The sequence below is a fragment of the Tursiops truncatus genome, chromosome 2 (assembly GCF_011762595.2).
Source record: "Tursiops truncatus isolate mTurTru1 chromosome 2, mTurTru1.mat.Y, whole genome shotgun sequence".
In the NCBI taxonomy this organism is placed as follows: domain Eukaryota; kingdom Metazoa; phylum Chordata; class Mammalia; order Artiodactyla; family Delphinidae; genus Tursiops; species Tursiops truncatus.
In genome coordinates this window covers 2,527,911-2,534,281 of record NC_047035.1, presented here as the reverse complement: position 1 = coordinate 2,534,281, position 6,371 = coordinate 2,527,911, and positions in this window count along the sequence as shown.

Below are 6,371 nucleotides of genomic sequence, written 5' to 3'. Positions count from 1 at the left end.
AAGTACCTAAATTAAGCTTTTGACTGTAGTGTAAATGCTAAGACACCCATTTCAAATAAACATATTGCCATCTGTTTGAAAAAGCTACTACCAAAACAAACAGTTAAGGAACTAGGCCACCCGAACTCAAGATGTTCCCCTTTCAGAACACTGTGGGAAACGTAGAAAACTGACAACTTGGTAGGATACTACACCCTAACTCTTGCTCTTATATTTCAATGCTGAGTGACCCACAAAACCCCGGACACCATCTTTGGAGCCCAATAAGGGCAAAGCCCCAGGTGCTCTTTCTCTGTCTCTCTTTCTCTCCCACAATCTCACTATGTGGCCCTCAGATGTGCTGTGCACCCTCCAGGACCTGTGAGTAATAAAGCTTGTTCCTCAAACTTCCCTGATGGGTTTTTGCTGAAGTGCATGCATCCTGCAATCATACTAAGAAACACAAGGCCAGCCCAGCCACAACATTGGTTCTGATGGCAGAAATGCCTGTGGTACTCACCATGAGTAACTCAGGCCCAGGCCAGTGCCTTAGACATTCCCAGCCAAGAGCGTTCCCCTCAGTAGGCTGGGACTGACACAACAGTCATCTTTAGAGATGTAATTTTGTGATACTGACCATGAAAGAGGTGAGGACAGCTGTAAAGGAGCAGAGTTTTATATGTTATTGAAGTTAAGCTGGAAGAAATTTAAACTTGGGTGTTATAGGGACTTCCCTGGTGGCACAGTGGTTAAGAATCTGCCTGCCAGTTCAGGGGACACACGTTTGATCCCTTGTCTGGGAAGATCCCACAAGCCATGGAGCAACTAAGCCTGTGGGTCACAAACTACTGAGCCTGTGTTGTAGAGCCCACGAGCCACAACTACTGCGCCTGTGTGCCACAACTACTGAAGCCCGCGCTTCTAGAGCCCCTGCTCTGCAACAAGAGAAGCCACCGCAATGAGAAGCCTGCGCACCGCAACAAAGAGTAGCTCGCACACACTGCAACTAGAGAAAGCCCACGCACAGCAACAGAGACCCAATGCAGCCAAAAATAAACCAAAATTAATTTAATTAATTAATTAAGTAATTAAATTTGGCTGTTATAACTTTAGGATGTTAAATGTAATCCCCATGGTAACCACAAGGAAACTACCTTTAAAATATACACAAAAGGAAATGAGAAAATAATGTAAATATTTCACTATAAAAATCAACTAATCACAAAAGAAGACAGTAGTGCAGGAAATGATGGACAAAAAAGCTATGAGACATATAGAAAATAAACAGCACACTGACAAAAGTAAGCCTCTCCTTATCAGTAACTACTTCAAATGTAAATGGATTAAACTGTCCAATCAAAAGACAGCGACTATCAGAATGGATAAGAACACATGATCCAACTATATATTGCCTACAAGAGACTCACCTGAGATCCAAAGACACAAACAGATTGAAAGTGAAAGGATAGAAAGAGATATTCCATGCAAATAGTAACCAAAAGAAAGTGGGGGGGGGGCTATACTAATGTCAGACAAAATAGATTTTAAATCAATAAAGTTTACTAGAGACAAAGAAAGACAGTATATGTTAATAAAGTTTCAATACAGCAAGAAGATATAAGAATTATAAACATTTACACATCTAGTGACAGACCATCAAAATATACAAAGCAACAGTTGATAGCATTGAAGGGAGACATAGACAGTTCTACAATAATAGTTGGAGACTTCAATACCTCACTCACAGTAACAGATGAAACTGCCAGACAGAAGATAAGTAAGGAAACAGAGGCCTTAAACAATACAGAAAACCAGCTAGATCTAACAGACATATATAGAACACCCTACCCAACAACAGCATACAAATTCTTCTATTTCTTTTTTTTTTTTTTTTTCTGCATGGCATGTGGGATCTTAGTTCCCCAGCCAGGGATTGAACCTGAGCCCCCTGCACTGGAAGCACGGAGTCTTAACCACTGGACCCCCAGGGAAGTGTGTACAAATTCTTCTTAAGTGCACGTAAGATATTTTCCAGGAGGGACCATAAGTTAGGTCCCAAATTGAATCTCAGTTAGATTTAGATTTAACAAACCTAAAAATTTAGATTTGTTAAAATAGAGTTTAAAAGACAAATACCATACAAAGTTTCTTCTCTGAGCACAATGTGATAGAAATCAATAACAAGTGTAAAACTAGAAAATTGACAAAATTGTGTAAATTAAACAATACACTTTTAAACAACAAATGAATCAAAGAAGAAATCACATGAGAAATTAGAAAATACTTAGAGATGAGTGAAATTGAAAATACAACATACTGGGCTTCCCTGGTGGCGCAGTGGTTGAGAGTCCGCCTGCCGATGCAGGGGACACGGGTTCGTGCCCCGGTCCAGGAAGATCCCATATGCCGCGGACCGGTTGGGCCCGTGAGCCATGGCCGCTGGGCCTGTGCATCCGGAGCCTGTGCTCCACAACGGGAGAGGCCACAACAGTGAGAGGCCCGCGTACCGCAAAAAAAAAAAAAAGAAAAGAAAATACAACATACCCAAACTTATGGGATACAGGAAAAGGAGTGCTAAGGGGAAATTTATAGCTATAAATGCTTACATTAAAAACCAAGAAATATCTCAAATCAGCAACCTAACTTTACTAAATGAACTAGAAAAATAACAAATTAAACTCAAAGCTACTAGATGGAAGGAAATACTAAAGATTGGAGCAGAGATAAATGAAATAGAGAATAGAAGAACAATAGAGAAAATCAATGAAACCAAAAGTTTGTTCTTCAAAAAGATCAACAAAATTGACAACCCTTTAGCTAGGTGAACTAAGAAAAAAAAGAAGACTCAAATTTCTAAAATTAGAAATGAAAGTGGGGATATTACTACCAATTCTACAGAAATAAAAAGGATTAAAAGAGAGTAGTATGAACGACTGTACATCAAAAAACTAGATAACCCGGCTTCCCTGATGGTGCAGTGGTTGGGAGTCCGCCTGCCAATGCGCGGGACGCAGGTTCGTGCCAGTCCAGGAGGATCCCGCATGCCGCGGAGCGGCTGGGCCCGTGAGCCGTGGCCGCTGAGCCTGCGCGTCTGGAGCCTGTGCTCTGCAATGGGAGAGGCCACAGCAGTGAGAGGCCGCGTACAGCAAAAAAAAAAAAAAAAAATTAGATAACCCACATGAAATGCAAAACCTACCAAGACTAAATGATGAAGAAACAGAAAATCTGAATAAGACCTATAACTAGTAAGGAGATTGAATCAGTAATCAAAAATCTCCCAACAAAGAAAAGCCCTGGACCTGATGGCTTCACTGGTGAATTCTACCAAACATTTAAAGAATTAATACACATCCTCCTCAAACTTTTCTAAAAAATTAAAGAGGAGGGAACACTACCTAACTCACTTCATGAGGCCAGCATAACCCTGATGCCAAAGCCAGATAAAGACACGACAAGAGAGACTTCCCTGGTGGTGCAGTGGTTAAGAATCCACCTGCCAGTGCAGGGGACACGGGTTCAATCCCCGGTCCAGGAAGATCCCACATGCCGCGGAGCAACTAAGCCCATGCGCCACAACTACTGAGCCTGTGCTCTAGAGCCCATGAGCCACACTACTGAGCCCACATGCCTAGAGCCTGTGCTCTGCAACAAGAGAAGCCACCGCAATGAGAAGCCTGCACACCTCAAAGAAGAGTAGCCCCCACTCGCCGCAACTAGAGAAAGCTCACCTGCAGCAACGAAGACCTAAAGCAGCCAAAAATAAATTAATTACTTAAAAAAAAAGTTATGTTAATAAAAAGACACTACAAGAAAAGAAACCTGCAGGCCAGTATCCCTTATGAACATTGATGCAAAAATTCTCAACAAATACTAGCAAACCAAACTTAGCAGCATTAAAAGGATTATATATCATGACCAATTGGGATTTATTCTTGGAATACAAAGATGGTTCAACGTATTAAAACAATCATTGTAATATACCACATCAGCAAAATGAAGGTAAAAAAACATTATCAACTTCTTTTATACAGAAAAATTTTTTGACAAAATTCATCGCCCTTTCAATGATAAAACACTCAACAAATAGGAATAGAAGGAAACTGCCTCAACATAATAAAAGTCATATATGAAAAACCTACAGCAAACATCATACTCTATGGTGAAAGACTGGAAGCTTTTCCTCTGAGATCAGGAATAAGGCAAGGATGCCTACTTTCACCACTTCTATTCAACACAGAACTGAAAGTTCTAGCCAGAACAATTAGGCAAGAAAAATAAATAAATGCCTTCCAAATTGGAAAGGAAGAAGTAAAATTATCTCTATTTGCAGATGAAATGATCTTATATGTAGAAAATCCTAAAGACACCACACACACACACACTCACACACACACACAAAGCTGTTAGAACTAATAAATGAATTCAGTAAAGTAGCAGGATACAAAGTAAAATGCAAAAATCATTTGCATTTCTATATGTGAACAATGAACAATATGAAAAGGAATTTTTAAAAAATTCACAATAGCAACAAAAAGAATAAAATACTTAAGGATTAACCTAACCTAGGAGGTGGAAAGACTTGTACAATGTAAACTATAAAACACTGCTGAAAGAAATTAAAGAAGAAACAAATAAATGGAAACGCATCCCATGCTCAGGGATTGGAAGACTTAATATTGTCAGATATCGGTACTACCCAAAGCAATCTACAGCTTCAATGCAATCCCTAGAAAGTCCCGAATTCTGCAAACTAATGACATTATTTGCAGAAGTGGAAAAACCCATTCTAAAATTCACATGGAGTCTCCAGGGACCCCAAATAGCCAAAATAATCTTGAAAAAGAACAAAACTGAGAACTCACATGTCCTGATTTCAAAGCTTCCTACAAAGCTATAGTAATATAAACAGTGGCTTTGGCCTAAAGACTGACATAGGTCAATGGAGTAAAATGGAGAGCCCAGACATAAGCCCTCACATACACGGTCAAATGAATTTTTTTTTTTTTTTTTTTTTTTTTTGCGGTACGCGGGCCTCTCACTGTTGTGGCCTCTCCCGTTGCGGAGCACAGGCTCCGGATGCGCAGACTCAGCGGCCATGGCTCACGGGCCCAGCCGCTCTGCGGCATGTGGGATCTTCCCGGACCGGGGCACGAACCCGTGTTCCCTGCATCGGCAGGCGGACTCTCAACTACTGCGCCACCTGGGAAGTCCCTGGTCAAATGATTTTTGACAAGGGTGCCAAGACCATTCAATAAGGAAAGGACAGTCTTTTCAACAAATGGTGCTCAGAAAACTGGATACCCACATGCAAAAGAATGAAATTGTACCCTTTCCTAACACCATTTACAAAAATTAACTAAAAACGGATCAAGACCCCAAATGATAGACCAAAGACTATAAAACTCTTCGAAGAAAACACAGGTCAAAACCTTCACAGTATTGGATTTGGCAATGATTTCTTGGCATATCACCAAAGGCATAGGTAATAAAATTAAAAATAGACAAGTTAGACTTCATTAGAATTTTAAAGTTTGTTCATCAAAAGACACTATCCACAGAGTAAAAATGCCACCCACAGAATGGGAGAAAATATTTGCAAACCATATATCTGATAAGAGATTAATATCCAGAATACGTAAGGAACTTCTAAACCTCAAAAATAATAGTAATTTTTAAAAAAAACCCACACTATCTAGTTCAAAAATGGGCAAGGCTTGAACAGACATTTCTCCAAAGAAGATATATAAACAAGCACATGAAAAGATGCTCAATATCACTAATCATTAGTGATAAGGCAAATCAGAACTACAATGAGATACCAGCCTCATACCCATTAGGGTGGCTACTATCAAAAAACCAGAAAACAGCAAGTGATGGTGAGGATGTAGAGAAATTGGAACCCGTGTGCACTGTTGGTGGGAATGTGAAAAATATTGGATTGGCCAAAAAGATCATTTGGGTTTTCTGTACCATCTTATGGAAAAACCAGAATGAACTTTTTGACCAACCTAAGAGTACAGCTGCTGGAGAAAACATATGGCGGTCCTCAAAAAATTTTAAAAAGAATACCCTATGATTCTTTATTCTACTTCTGGGTATATACTCAAAAGTGAGAGGAGGACCTCAAAGAGATATCTGTACACCCATGTTCATAGCAGCATTATGCACAATAGCTAGAACATGGAAGCAACCCAAGTGTCCATGGATGGACGAATGGATAAGCACAATGTGGTACATCCATACGATGCAATTAAAATAGAATTAAATGAGTTCCACTGAACTAAAATGGGATTAATTATTCAGTCTTAAAAAGGAAGGCAATTCTGACACGTACTACAACATGGATGAACCTTGAGGACATCACGCTAGATGAAACAAGCCAGTCACAAAAA